This window comes from Elgaria multicarinata, chromosome 17 (genome assembly GCF_023053635.1).
Source record: "Elgaria multicarinata webbii isolate HBS135686 ecotype San Diego chromosome 17, rElgMul1.1.pri, whole genome shotgun sequence".
Taxonomy (NCBI): domain Eukaryota; kingdom Metazoa; phylum Chordata; class Lepidosauria; order Squamata; family Anguidae; genus Elgaria; species Elgaria multicarinata.
The window spans coordinates 4,607,590-4,623,625 of NC_086187.1; the positions used below are offsets into that span (position 1 = coordinate 4,607,590).

The following is a 16,036-nucleotide window of genomic DNA, read 5'->3' on the forward strand; positions in this document are numbered from 1 at the left end:
TCAGCCCTTCCTCAATTCAATCCCAACAACCAGAAGATTCCCAAGTTGGAAAACCATCCAGGATGGTGGCAGTAACCCTGCACCCCATTAGATCCTGGAGTTTCCATCTTGCCCCTGCTGCATCTGACTGGAGTTCCATCTTGTTCAGCATCTTGGTTCCCACAGTAGTCAACAAGATGCTTCTTGTGAGGAAGCTGACGGTCACGGGGTGAGGGCCAGAGCCCCAGAAGATGAAGGCTCCAGATAGCCATCAGGACTAGCTGTGGGGCTATCGATAGATTTATTATCCAGGAATTTGTCCACCTAAGCCAATAGTTGCCAACCAAGCTTGTGACAAGGAGTCCTGTAAATCAAGTATACGCTTCCTGAAGAAGTCTTCTTTTTGCCTGTCCTGAATAGCTCTCTAATCAGTTTCACCCTAATATTATTAGGGAGGGAAAGGACACCCTCCCCTCTCCCCACTTTCTCCACCACCCATGCATCAGTTTCTACACTTCTGTCACGCCAAGTCTGGCTGCTTTGTTCCTTTGAGGGGGATGTGGGTTGGGTACCACAGATCTCGCCTTGGCATGATACAGAGTTGGCCCTAGGAGGATGTTCAAGGTGGATGAGTTTGTCCCCATCAGAAATAGGAAATGCCAAATAGACAAAATAATACTTTTGACTGGACAGACTCCTGGGGCTGGAAGCTTTCTGCTTACACAGAACTTTTCCTTGGGATAGAGTGAAAACACGACTTCAAGCTCAGAAAATAACTAAAGTCAGTTAATCTTTGCTTGTCTGATGAAGAACTCTCTGTAATGCAAAGGTTCACTCATTTCTTTAGGAGAATTTATGGCCTTATTGAGTGTATTTGCATTGAGCAATATTTCCTTACCCTAGAAAAACATACAACTGGGCTTAATCTTTTATCTGAGCTACATCACCAGATTTTGGCATGCAGTCAAACTAACTTTTAATTAATTAGCTTTGTCTTCTGGGTAATCCCCCTTGATTGGATGATTTTTGTGTCGATGCAGTTATTTCTCATGTCAGCTTGGTAGACATTTTCAATCTCATTGGTTCTAAGTAGAAACAATGATAGCTGTGAAACCAAGATGCCCCATTTGCATGTTAAAAATATCTAAAGTTTAAGATTTGATGTGTATCAATGCCTACTGCTGATTGTTGTGAGCAGTCCTAGCAGTTTTATTCATGGGATTACTTGTGAGCAACTGGTGACAGGAGGTGGCCTAAATTCTTACATTGCCTAAATCATTACAAAACCCTTTTTCCTTTCCCTTCATTATTTTGTGCTGTTTTCAAGCTGTTGGAATAGGAATGTTAGCACCTTGTAGAAAGGAGATGGAATTGTAAGGGAGCAGGAATTGCATCGGGTGGCCCTGATCCTCCAGACTTTCACGTTTGGCGTAATTTCACTGTTTGGCACCAAAAGCAATAATGAAGGCCAAATGAAGTGATGTAACTGAGCCCAGAAGTTATTTATCTGTTTACTGGTGGAGAAGCCCAAAGTTACGCTGGCAGTAAATACCTCAGATGGAGGTGAAATATGTAGGTCAAAAATCTACAATCTTAAGTTTTGGATTCACAATAGTTGAAATGTTGATTTTCGCTCAAATTGCCAACCCACCCATATGGTTGTCTCAGGTGTCTTGTCTGTATCACCCAGGGGGAGTTTTTTCTGCAGTGTGGAAATGGTGTCTTTAAATTAAGTGAACAGGTAATTTGTCTAAATGACCTTTCTCAGGGTGATGGTGAGAATCCCATTGAGCTGTGCTGTACTTTGTAGAAAAGGCAGAGGTGAGATTCTTCACTTTTTCACGAGAGGAAAGATTCTTGCATCGCTGTCATGAACTGCAGGTCTGCAAGATATATGGGATAGGATCTGAGTGAGAATTCATGATAAAGGAGCCTACTCAATCAGGCAGAACAGAAAGTTTGCCAAAATTATGGAAATCGAAAAATATTCCAGATATTCAAAGCTGAGTTGAAAATCCTTCTGTTTTGACAGCAACAGAAAATGTTGTCTCAAATAATTTGAAGTAATTCCAATTCCTTTTTTGAGAAAACCTTTTTTATTTAGTTCTCCCCCCCTCCACGTTTCGCCCTTTTGTTAATTTCTTTTAATTTTGAGATTTGTATGTATTGAGGATATATAGATAGGGTAAAGAAACAATATTGCATTTAAGGGAAATCTCTCTCCTTGCAACCTTAATATTACATTACATTTTAAAATAAAAATATATGTGAGAAGGTGCAGATGGGCATGGATAAATTTTGAAGAACTGTGGATGGGTGAAAATCAAATCTGAATGACTCACATTGTGCCTGGTTATGGATTCGCATGTCTGTTTCCCCCCTCTGACTTGGACGGTTTTTGCAGTGGGGTGTGCATGGAATGGGGTGTCTAGAAGGGGAAACCATGCAATAATTCCACATCCACCAGGCTTTCATCAAGCCAGATGGGGTACAGTGGGGAAAAAGTGCTTTGGAACACAGCTAATAGGGTCCCAATGGCCTCTGGTTTTCCAGAGCGACCAACTTGATGTTGTTGCCCTACTGCCTTTACCCATGGAGTTTCCATTTAGCTATTTTGAATAGGAGATCGATTGATAGATCGTACATTGTTGCTGAAATGGTATGGCAAAGTGTTTATATAATTCTGTTTGGAATAAGAGAGAAGGGAAGCCAGAGGCTGATACTTTCTGGTGTGGGGAAGTTGGGAGGAGCACGGCACCAACAATAAAGGTCCATAAAGATAAAAGACAGTGAGGTTGAAGCTGACCTGATTCTATAAGCAGCAAGTTTAGGGCTGCTGTTGAAGCAAATTCACAGTCGTGAGAGGTATGGTCCCGGAGGAACCTTTGAAATGTCACAGAAAATGCTGTGTAACAAATGTGGCAGCTCAGTTGCCATGAAACTCCATGGAACGCCCATGTTCTGAGAGAGAGCCCACCTCTGAACACAGGACAGGTGAGGGGCGCCACCTTTGCACCCTACTTGTGGGCTTCCCTCGGGCGTCTGGCCGATGGCCATGTATTCGAACCAGGATGCTGAACTAGGTGGACGTACTCAGAAGGGCACTTCTGTTGATGCTTGGAATACGTTCTTACATATTTACATTTTGATTTGGATGTTCAGGTGTTTCTGTGAGCTTTATTCTGATGGAAAACGGACTGTTTTAGAACATATGAGCGAATTCCAGTTCCCAGAATAAAGAGTCAACTGTGTGATCGATCTGGGGAACAGTATTTCCCTTTTATCAATATTTGCAACTTCAGCATTTTTTAATTCAGAAGCTGTCGGTAAATTGTGCTTAGAAGGAAGGAAATATTTAAGAACGAAAATAACTTAGTTTATTGGTGAAGACATTTAGCCTCATTATGGATGGAAATCAGAAAAGTCTGGGGGGGGAACAAATAGTAGGGGAAAAGATTTAGGTAAAGAATTGCAGAAGAGGAATAGGGATATGATGAATTGTTCAATTATTTTATCTTTGAATCTAAGGAAAATATAATATCATTGTACGTATGGAATGTTAATGCAACACGGACTCCAAAAAATACATGGAAGCAATTGAGTTAATTACTGGGAGTAGTAGGTGCTTGTGTTATGCATTTGTGGTGGGAACTTCCTTTTGCCAAATATGTCTTTGTATGTGGGAGAGAGGGAACTAAAATGCATTATTTATAAGGTAACGCAGGATAGATTGAGATTGGGTGCCTTTTGGGACATTTATGAATTATTTGGGGGGGGGGGAAAGCTTGCTATACATAAGCATAGCATTTGATAGAAAATGTGTTAATACCTGTAAATCATGAAATCATGAAACACCAGAAAACTTAATGGACTCAATGTGTTGGAATGGCTGTTAACTGGTCACTGTTAATTTGCATATGAAATGGGAATTTTGATAAACTGTTGTAAAGTGGATTCCTTTTGCTGAATACTGTAATAAGCGTTTTGATTGGTCTCTTCTTTGTCTTTTGTTTGGTAAAACCTTTTCCACATCCCTGCCTCCCTTCACGACTTTTGAAGAATGTACCTGTTTTTCATTCCCCTCCTCTGGTTGGTGATATGTGGTGTTGTTTTAAATGTGTACGTGTATATTTCTAATTTTAAAAATCCAATGCCAATGTGCCATTTTCAAAGTAAGAGGAAAGTTTCTTAGGGAACTTGGTCTGAATTATGTTAGCATTTAAAAATAAAAATAACTTGTCTTTGCAACTGGGATTTTGTTTGAAAGTTTATTGCTGTTAATTGTTGTTCATTTGTTGATTAGATTTTTTTTCTTTTCTAATTATTAAAAAGTAAAAATAAGAATGTAAGAACGTAAGAAGAGCCCTGATGCTGGATCAGACCAAAGGCCCATCTAGTCCAGCACTCTGTTCACACAATGGATAACTGGCTGTCAACCAGGGACCCACAAGCAGGACATGGTGCAATGTCTAGAGAGGTAGCCATGCTGTGGCATCTTAAAAACTTACTTTCTCCCTGTCGTTTACCCTTTTGTGACCACTATCCACTTCACCAGATGTATCATGCATCTGATGAAGTGGACGGTGTCCATGAAAGCTTATGCCAGAATAAATTTGTTAGTCTTTGAGTTGCCACAAGACCTTTTGTTGTTAAAACGTAAAAGGGGATTAAAGTAAAAGTTTTGTAACACTTTCAAAGTCTGTCAAAGTCAGCCCTCTTATAAAAGTATGCTTTATTTTTCAAGACCTTTGGGTGACAAAGATGAAGGGTGAAGTAGCCTAGATTTTCTTGAAAGGGCTTGTGAGTTTATGGAGGAGGTAGTGTTGGACTTTATAATGACAGGTTTTGTAAGCAGGTGTTTCAGATGCATGCAGTTGATGATTCAGTTGCAATAGCCCACAAAATGCACATTTACAAGTTTTTAGAAGAACATCAAGGTTGGCCGACCTGTGATTCCATACTTCCATGGAGCAGATTTAAATTCACTTGTACTGCTTTACAGTTATGCTATCCTCTCTCTAACACGCAGTTAATACATCAGAAGTAGGGTTGCTAAGAAGAAGAAGAGGAAGAAACCTTATAGCTCAAGTGGAATTCACTACCACAAGATGTGGTGATGGCCACCAATTTGGGTGGCTTTAAAAGGGGGTTGGATAAATTCCTGGAGGAGAAGGCTATCAGGGGCTACTAGCCCTGATGGCTATGTGCTACCTCCAGTATCCGAGGCAGTAAGCCTGGTGCACCAGTTGCTGGGGAACATGGGTGGGAGGGTGCTGTTGCATCGTGTTCTGCTTTGTTGGTTCCTGGCGACTGTGTGAACAGAATGCTTGACTAGATGGACCTTCGTTCTGATCCAGCATCAGGGCTCTTCATATGTTCTAAGTACTGAGACTTCCATTAAAAGCAAATACTTTTGCTTAAAAAATTATTTTCATCCATGACTTTTCATTTATAGCATTCTGACTGTGCATACTGTGATTTGCCAGTTCACCAATTGTTCTGGGTTCCAGTTCTTCTTTGCTGGGACCCTGAGGCCATACATATTATCATTTCTTTTGGGGAATGCCTATTTTTTGAAAAATTGACTGCCGTTCCTGTTTAGGGCACAGGCAAACCCGTTTTATGTGGAACAAATCCTGTTCCACGTATAATGCACATGTAGTGGTTTGCTACCCCGTGATATGTGGAACAACTCCTTTGTGGTGTGACATGACAAGTTGCTATCAGCCTCAGTTCTTCATCTGTAAAGTGGGGATGTTATTAACCATGAAGTTGAGGACATATAGATAAAGAAACAATATTGTATTTTAGGGAAATCTCTCTCCTTGTAAACCTTAATATTACTGAACATGTGCAAAAAATTTTTAAAAATGTGAGAAAGTGCAGACGGGCAGGGATACATTTTGAAGATTTGTGGATGGGTGAGAATCAAATCTGAACAGCTCACTGCTGTGAAGTCAGGCGCAGCGCACAATGAAATCGGACACTTTGCAAATTTAAAAAGTTATGTGAAAGAAAAAAATATGCCTCAAAAGAAAAAAATATGCCTCAAAAGAAAAAAATATACCGCAAGGAGCAGTAACAGATATACTGGTTTTGAGCAGCCCTGCAAATAAGTAAAAAAAAGTTAGTAGTCCACCTGCCCACACATGACTATGATAGTCAGGAAAAGAAAAAAATATATACCTCAAGGATTCCACCTTAAGGCTGCAGTCGTAGGCATAGTAACCTGGGAGTAAAGTTCCATTGAATATAGTGGGACTGATGTCTTGAGTAAACACACACAGGATTTCTGTGGAAGCAGAGCTGTTTAAACTACTAGAGCTGTAAACTGATTAAATGCATCTTAGTTGATTAAGGCTATGATCTTATACTCGCTTTCTTCTGAGTAGACGTGTATGTGATTGTGCTGTAATTGTATGAGGTTTAATTAATTGAATTTACACATGAATAACACCAATAGTTCTGAAGCAAAAAAAAAAGAGCATACTTTGTTTTTAGACGCAGTTTGCAGTGAGAGGGAAAGGAATGAATGTGTCTTCTAAGATCATGCTCACCTTCTGGATTTTTAGAAGTGCTTCTCTTAAAAATAATGTTTTTATATATTTATTGCCTGATTATTTGAGGCAACTGTATAGTCAATTAGCCAATTATACATTGCAGCCCTATCAATAAATATTATTATTATTAATAATAAATTTATTTCTTACTCGCCTCGCCATCCTGATCGAGGCAAAGAACAACAATAAGTATAAAAAACATAAGATATTGATTAAAAACATAGCATACATTGTTAAAACTTCCTAAAAAATACTAAAAACATCCTAAAAGCAGCTTAAAAACATCCTAAAATTCTACTGGAGAGGCCTGCTGGAAGAGATCAGTCTTGATAGCTTTCTTGAATGCTAAAAGACTGTCCAGCTGACGAATCTCCTCCGGCAGGCCATGCCACAGTCTGGGAGAAGCAGAAGAGAAGGTCCTCTGGGTAATACCTGCCAGCCTAGTTTTGGCTGGCTGAAGTGGACCTGAGTGTGCGGGGCGGATTGTATGGGAGAAGGGGATCCCGCAGGTAACCTGGACCCAAACCATGTAGGGCTTTAAAGGTGATAACCAACACTTTATACTTCGCCCGGAAACGAATCTACAGACAGTGAAGAGATTTTAAAACTGGTAAAGGAAGAACCATTTTTAAACTGCTTGCTTGGGTGCCAGGTGGCCAGACTCCCTTTCAATGAGACAAGTCGGTATTTGTAAGCCAGATTAATATGCAAACTGTCTACATGCTTTAGCCAGAGAACAGTCACCAGTGATGTGCCTGACCAAAGCCATATCTGTGCGCCTATATTTCTGAAGGAAGATTAAGGAGGTTTTGATAAGGTGCCAATATAGTTTTTCATTTCTTTCAGAAACCGATCCAGAGAAACACTATACTGTTTATTTCTTCATTACGAGAAATTTTGGGTAAAATCTGGATGATGCTGTCAAGATTTAGCCTTTGAAATGATTTATCATTTGAAATCCCCTCTGTCACTCCACCCCCCCACCCCCACCCCCGATTAGCAAAAATCTTCAAGTACCAAAAATAATGTTTGAGGAAAGTATAGTAGGTTCTTGTCTGCAAAAGAAGCAAGCAGTTGAAGGGGCAGTGCATAATTCGGACCGTTTGGGTAATTCCTGTATGCGAGGAGGTAATTAGTAGAAAGGGGGTGGGGGGCCTCTCCAGTCAACCCCTCTCTTGTGAATTCATCAGCAGTGGTTTGATTGGAGTCTTGTCTGCAGCCAGCCAGCAACTTCTAGATCAGCCTTATCCATCCTAGAACCTCCAAATATTGTGAACTATAATTCCCAGCGGTCCTGACCATTGGCCATGCAGGCTGGAACTGATGGAAGCTGAAGACCAAAATGTCTTGAGGGCACCAGGTTGGGGGAGGCTGTTCTGGACTGTTCCTCTTACTTTCTGTGCAGAATGGAAGGTTCTTTGGAGCTGTGGACCCCTCAAGTACTTAAAGTTACTTCCCCATGAATGATCATTGGTAGGGTGGCCCTATGGAAAGGAGGACTGGGCTCCTGTATCTTTAACAGTTGTAGAGAAAGGGGAATTTCAATAGGTGTCCTTTGTATGTGCATCACCTGGCGAAATCCCCTTTTCATCACAACGGTTAAAGCTGCAGGATCCCTGCCCACTTTTGTATCTGGTCAAGAGGACAGGGCTCCTGCAGCTTTAACTGTTGTGATGAAGAGGGAATTTCACCAGGTACTGCATACATACCAATGACACCTGCTGAAATTCCCCGTTCTATGCAACTGTTAAAGATACAGGAGCCCCCGGTCCTCCGTTCCATAGGGTCACCTTACCATTGGGTGTTTGGCATGTTGATTCACAACACTGACCAGCCATCTGCTGGCAGCATTTGTTTGCAAACTGGCACAAGCAAGCGGATTTCTCCACTATTGTTGTGCAAAAGTCGGTAGAAGTTAGTAACGTTCCCCCCCGCCCTCAATCTCACAGCTAGTACAAGAGACCCATCTGGAAGCATTCTAAGAGAACACCTCCTTGCCTCTGACCTCTCAGAACTGAGTCATATTTTATTTTCTGAACTCAGAAACACAAAATTCATGTGTGGCGTAGCATCTGTTGTGAATGACATATGTGCATTGAAACGGCCAGATAAGAGATATGACACCACTGATTGGGAAAAGTTGGGCTTTTGTGTCTGTATTTGCTGCAGGGAAATTTGGACATTTAAACATTTATACACCATTCACAACTGACCATTGTATGAGTCTTTTGCCACGTATCTGATGACAACTCATTGGGGTAATGTTAAGGGAATGGGCTGGCTATGGGACTGAACTGTGAACCAGAGAGTTTACAGTGAACTGTGAACCAGAGATCTACACTACTGCTTTAAAGCACTTTATAACAGTTTTGACAACTGTTGGGGCCCAGGACACACTGCATATACAGTTTTCAAAACGTTTTCAAAGTGCTTTAAAGCGCTTTAAAAGCAGTAGTGTAGATCCCCTCCAGGTCTCACCACTCTCAGAATTAATAGGCCCTAGGCCAGCTACTATATCTACACTCCTACCCCCTGGGATGCTGATAGTAATTCTGACCTATTCTAGAGTAGTTGCAAAGATTGCAGCCAGATAATGTACAGAAAGCACGCTGCACCTTCAAAGAAGATGCATTCTCCTTCCTCTGAGGAGTCCTGTGTTTCTGTGAGTTGCTGTCCTGAGTGCACCTCCTTAGTGAAAGGAGACCAGCCCAGAGCAGTAACTCACACTGGGAAGCCTCCTTGGAGGGTGGTATGATTCTGCTGTGCCTCAGTATAAGCACTTAGTTTTGCAATGATTATTGACAAATTATTGCTTAATGTGTTCAGGACTGGGTTTTCTGCAGTTCTTGATCCCCGTGGAGGCTGACTGGAAGGAGGCCAGGCTCTAGAACAGTGACCCATTCAGAGATGCAGCGGGCAACCTCCTTTGTGAGTGGTGACTTGAGGCTTACTTGACCTGTTAATTATCTGATTGATTGATAATTAACAGGTCCCATCAGCCCCAGACAGCATGGCCCTTCTTATTCATGTATCTATTTGCATGTATCTCAATGCGTTGAGGGCTGGGTTTTCTTTAGCAGAACGAGTAGTTGGGCCAAGCAGCTCCTCAGCCAGGATTGGGCCCCACCCCCTTCCAAGGAAACAGGTGGGGCCCTGCTCTTGCGGCTCATTTCTGCGGGGAGAAACAGCTCTGGCGTAGGCACTCGGAAGGGGAACGGTCAGGGGTTGCGCCTCGTGTGCCGCTTCTGTGCGAGGGCTTAATGGCTTTCACATGGGAATGTTGCTTTCTTCTTTCCGAGTAGAGGAAACCGTCGGAGCCAAGAGCTCTTACCAGCGCCGGGTGGGTCTGTGGCAGGCTAGGAATAATATAAACGGGGCCGATCCTGCAGAGGCTGGGCATGTTCCTCTCGTAGAGCGCTGGGGTGTAGAATGTTTTTGGAAGGGAGCGTCTGAGTGCCAACTGGGTTCCTCCCAGTTCTGGAGGCCCGTTCTCACTTATTTAAAGTAGTTTAGCCTCCTCCACCCTGGGGCCCTACAGATGGGCTGGACTACATGGAGGGCACCAGGTTGGGGAAGGGTGGACGAGGGCATGAGAATGGGCAAAACTGCTTGATTCCATTCTGCAGAGATGTGCTGCCATGGAATAGATGCTTCCTGCCCCGTTGCAACTCCAGAATGGATTGCAGAAGCTAGAATCCTCGTTGTGTCTGCACTCTGGCCATGCTCTACAGGGCCTGTTTCAGCTCAGCCTCTTTTCTTGTCTGCTCTAATCCTCTGGCATGGTGGGTGGCTGCTGAAAGCATACCCACCCACCCCAATGGTGGCCACGGGTTACTCTCAGAATCAGCCCAGAACATGCTGCAACCCAAACGTTGTCTGGGCCCCGGTTCCAGTGCAAACAATGCATCTGGCCCAGCCAGTGTCCTGATGAATGCTGGCTGCGGTGGAAGGGCTGTTTGAAATGTGATGCAACCCTTCTCTGGGAAAAATCGGTTTCTGTTCGGAAAGATCTTGGCGCTTTTCCATTCCACTGAAGTTGCTTTAGAAGATGGCTCGTCGTTACTGCGTTTATGTGTGTTTATATGTGTGTGTGTGTGTTTAAAGCAGTACTGTTGCATAAGCAGCAAGTTGGAATACACATTTCCTACAATTTGTTTTTTAGCTCTTCCCATCTAAGGACAGAATAAAGCTGGCTTCACTCTGGACCCCTCCCTGGGTGCACATGGGGCTGCAGTGATGGATGGAGAGTGGTGCTGGAGAGAGAGTCATCGTGTTTTTCACTCACGTTGTTGCAATGTTTCCTCTCCCACACTGACAGGGTGCAGCCGGGTCAGAGCCAAACAGCGCGGTCCAGACAGGCTGGTGGACAGACACTGGAGTAGGCGGGCAAAGATCCAGAGGGCCAGAGGCAGACAGTGCGGTCTAAGACAGGCTTGGTAGTTAGGTTCCAGAGCAGGCAGGAGAGATGACGAGAGGCGTCTGTCTTGCACCTACTCCCATGGACAAGTTGCTCAAACTTGGGGAGTCCAGGTGCTTATGGAAGGCCAGCAAAGTCCCTATTGGCTCCCCAGGTCACCTGATTTCTCTGGGCTGCCTGACTGCTCTTTCCCTTGCACTGTCCGTGTGTGTGTATGTATGTATGTGTGTGTGTGTGTGTGTGTGTGTGTGTGTGTAACATGGGCATATCTATTACAGAGCAGCAAGCTTTGGACCAGCCAGGTCCCTTTCCTGGAAGCTATTCTGCTGGTGCAGAGGGTAATGTGCTCAGTTCTTCCTTGGGTTGGACCCCCCTGGTGCCTTATACACACTTCAACAGATGGAGCCAGGGCAGCCCAGAACCAGTAGCTAGCAATGCAATAAAATACCAAAAAGGTAAATAAACTCACCAGAAAACCAATTTAAACAATGACATTTTCCTCACGATTTTATCTTTCTGCTATCATTCAAGTGTCCGGATATAACTTTGTACCCACGAGGGGAAAACTCAGACAGAGTGGGTGGGGATTACACATCAGATTCCCAGCTGGAGAACCCCCTCTTGCCAGGGGCTCAGTGGAGGGAGGGCCACTGGCCAATGATCATGAATAAGACCTGGCATCGATGTGGTGGTTTTTCAGTGTTCAACGCATTTTGCATAAATGCTCTCCGTAATCTTTATATCAGCCTTACAAGGTAGGATGGTATTATACCATTGGCCCCATTCAGACAACACGCTAAACCATGCTGCTTAACCACAAAATGGTTAATGGAATGCATTATGCATTCCATTAACCATTTTGTGGTTAAGCAGCATGGTTTAGCGTGTTGTCTGAACAGGGCCTTTATCACAGATGGGGGACTGAGGCTGAGTGAATACTGGCTTGCCTAAAGCCTCGTGAGTTCGTGGCTGAGATGAGATTTAAATCACTCTCTTAGCCATTATGTCACACCAGCTCTCGAGTTTGCTCTGAGAGGATGCAACAGCTAGTATAAAATGGAAGATACAAAAACTGGAAAGAGCGGATGCCTGGGAAAAGCGGGTGAAAGTGGGAATTGTCCATCAGCAGAAAAGACAGGTGAGCAACCGCTGCAAAATACCCATAACACCGTGGAGGCTTGTTGGACTGAGTCCAGATGTCACAGGCAGCCTCGCCTAGTGGGGAGGCTGCTGGTGCACAATGAAAACTCTGTGCTTCTACAGGCAGAGAGGGGGAAATTGCAGGTGCCTCAAAAAGGGAGTGGTACAAATCCCTGGTGCATTTGTAGGACGTTTGTAGGATCGGAGCAGAAGCTTCTCGGCAGCTGCCCATAATGCACTGAAGTACTCGCTAAAGCTGGCAAGTAACAGAGCGGCAACAATCTGAACCGATTTGGCTGCGTGATTCTGTAGGCTAGTAAAATAATCCACAGCGACCAGCGCATGACACGATAACACACAGTGGGTTAAATAACCCACTCTACAGAGCATGGTTTGTCAGAGTGGGTTATTTTGGCCAAATAAGCCATTGTGGCATATTTGGCCCAAAATCCCACCACACAAATAAGCCATTGTGGCTTATTTAATCCATCGTGACGTCGGAACCCAGTCTTAGAATTGAATTCTGGGCCCAGGAATTGGTTTGAGTACCAGAATGGAATGCAGCTCATAGTGCTTTGACACACAAAAATGGGAACTACATTACATATACACGTGTTCTCACTCTCTCTTTCTCTTTCTCACTCTCTCTTTCTCCTGCTCACTCAAGTAAAAGAAATAGACCAGGGGCTCATCTACACCAAGCAGGATATTGCACTATGAAAGCGGAATATTAAAGGCAGGAGCCACACTACTGCTTTATAGCAATATTGCAGTACACTGACAACAGCTGGGGCCCATTGATACAGACCATCAACCACTTCCATACCACTTTCATAGTGTTACATCCTGCTTGGATGTAAGTGTGTGTCAATGGTGTGGATGTAAGGTGTGTCAATGGGCCCCAACAGTTGTCAGTGCACTTCAATACCGCTATAAAGCAGTAGTGTGGCTCCTGCCTTTTATATACCGCTTTCATACTGCTTTCATAGTGGAACATCCTGCTTGGTGTAGATGAGCCCCAGGGCTCAGCCCACTCCACCCCCCGCTGCTCAGTGTATTGATCAATCCGCTTTCACCTCAATGACAGTGAGAAATGCTGAGGCATTATTAAAAGTGCATGAATTTATTTATTTATTTGAAGAAATAAAAGTCTGCTGTTGGCTATGGGCGTCCTTCATGGACACCCATGTCCGCAAATAGGTCTTCGGTCCTGCATAGGTGAAATAATCATGGCCAGATTTGGGAAGTTGGTGGGGTGATTGTCACAGGCGCCTGCTGCCCACTCTGCTGACTGCACTGCTTATAGGGGAGTGCTCTAAGGCTGTGTACCCCCTACCATGCAGGTGCAATCACCAGCCCAGCCAGCAAGCAAGCGGCAGCAGCACATGCACAATGTGCACCAATTTAAAAAAGTCCAAGTATTTATTTTATTTTATTTTATTTTATTCCATTTACGTGCCGCCCCATAGCCGAAGCTCTCTGGGAGGTTTACAGAAATAATTGGCTGAGTGTGCATATCTTGGTCTCTCACTTTCCTCTTACTGTTGCGGCGGCCTGGGCCAGACAGGCGGGAGTGGGCTGCCTTTTCCGCACATAATCCTGGACCACCACTGGCTTGCAGTTTCTGAAAGGCCAACTCCTAACTGACCACCTGGCATAAAAGGGAGATGAAATGAAAAATGCTTACACGTTCTGCCCCACCGACTCGTCTTTTTCAAAGGATTATTCTTGACACTTTAAGGCATAATCTTATCAGAGAGAGAGAAGAAATTGTGTTTGGCAGAAGAGATGTTCCTTTGGCGAAATGGAACAAGTTTCCACCTTTCACCTGCCCCGAAACAATCATTTGATGCCTGTGGTTTTTCTTTTTTCTTTGAGCCCAGAACTTCATGCGTTCTGCAGCATGAAAATAGGGACCTAGGCAAAGCTGGGTTGAGTCCTGCGTAGTGTCTTCTCAGGCTCATGGTTTTGTTGGGAACAGTTGACAATGTATCCTCGACTTGAAGTAGTGGTTTTCAAATGGTGTTCCGGGGTAACGTGGCATTCTTCAGTGAAGTAGTTGGTAATGGCAGACAATGTTCCCTAAGCGACAGCTTGTCAGTCTTCCCTTCCAATGTGCAGCCACATGGGAATGTGTGGCGGTGGCGGTGGCCTTATAGGGTCCAGTCTTAGTTCAAACAGGCTACAGTGAAACCCTGGAGGCCTGGACAGCACCCCTATGTCAACCCTGTGGGGAACCTAGAACATGCTTTGGCATGCTCTGCAACGCACCAGGGACTGTGCAGCAGAGATGTTGTTGTGTTAATGAAGGAAGGCAGTTTGAAAGCCACTGCGCTAGACTGTGCAGGTTAATGATTACCCGTGATGTAGCGGGCGGCTGCCTCCGATTTAGGATGTTCTGCGTCACCTGATTTTGCTCAACCTTCTTCTAGCAACAAAGAGGCGATATCAGATTTTAGCAGGCTGCTATCTAGGTAATTGTGCATGCTGGCAAGGAATGAAGAGCAATGGTTAATATGTAAATGAGCGTTTGTCATTCGTTAAGCTCCATGGCTACAGAGTCCAAACAGATTGCGCTGTGTGTGTGTGTGTGTGTGTGTGTGTTGTAGGCATGTGTTGCCAGAAGTTTCCTTCCCCAGCACCACATGCAGCACCCTGTGAAGTAGGTTAGGCTGAGACATAGTGACTGGCCTGAGGTCAACCACTGAGCTTCATGTCTGAGTGGGAATTTGAGCTTGCATTTCCCAGTGCTAGCCCACCACTCGAACCACTCTGACACATGCACACATGTTCCAATACAAGATTTATCCGTATAACAACCTCCTCTAAAAAAAAGTGGGGCCCATTGACCAGGCATTGCAAAAACGTATGTTGAAAAGAAGCATTAATTGTGTTGTGCCTCCAACAATTAGCTGACTTAAGCAAAGCTTTATTAGAGAGACTTTGCAGCATCCAATAGACAAGAAACAAAGTTTTTGCTGAAAAAGATGCAACCTAAGATCTATAAATGCATCAGATACGGCTGCCAAGGTGGTGATCTGTAGGTTAGGCAAAATGGGCCAGTCCTGTTCCATATTTCGCTCCCATTTAAGACCCTATATATCATGTTTATTCATCAATAATGGATATTTATAGACCTGGATTGTAGGTCGCTTCAATAAGTGCTTCCAGTAGCAAGGGAGAGGCTGAAGCTGTAAAAGTGGCAGGGCCAAACCTAGATACTAACAAAGGTTGCAATTGCAAATGTTGTTGTTCAGCCATAGCTGGTAAATGCTAAATAGAAAAACGTCAAAATCTCATCATCAGCACTCACCAGTAGCTCATCATCAGCACCCAGTATCCAAGATAAAACATGTCTTATCTGTCCATGTCTGCCAAAAAAAAAAAAAAAATTCTTATCAATATTTAAATCAGGATTTCCCCGTAATTTAGCATGAGCAAATGGATCAAAAAGGTAATTTTCAAAAGTGAGCACTTTTCCTCCATCGATTACATTGTAAACTTGCTCATTTCAGAAATGCACGTTTAAAAGTGCACACTTTAAATTGATCATTATTAAAAGTGCACATTATCAAGAATGCACATTTTACTAAATGTGAATGCGATTTGGGGAATTTACAAACATTTTTGGAGAACATGTGCTCCAGCTGTGAACAGGGCACTTTTTAAATGGTTCGTGAACTGAAACAAAATTCTTGTACCCTTCTATGGGTCCCTTGTGGGGATAATTATTCCTTCTTTTCAAACTTCTTAGAATGGCTTCAAAAGCAGTGTCAGTCAAGGGACTTCCGTCTTGGCAAATAATCTTTAGGACTTCACTTGCTGGTAGGGGAATCACTGGAGCAAATTAAGCAATTACTTAACATAGCAATGACACAGCACATTTTTGGTAGGTCAGAAACATTGATCCATATTTTTGCAAGTCTGTGAAATATCAGCC

General features: G+C 43.6%; 1 protein-coding gene across 1 annotated transcript in view; it reads left to right on the forward strand.

The window, feature by feature from the left end:
* Positions 1–16,036, forward strand: part of PKD1 (polycystin 1, transient receptor potential channel interacting) — a 168,508-nt gene that overhangs the window by 22,219 nt on the left and 130,253 nt on the right. The window lies entirely within an intron of this gene.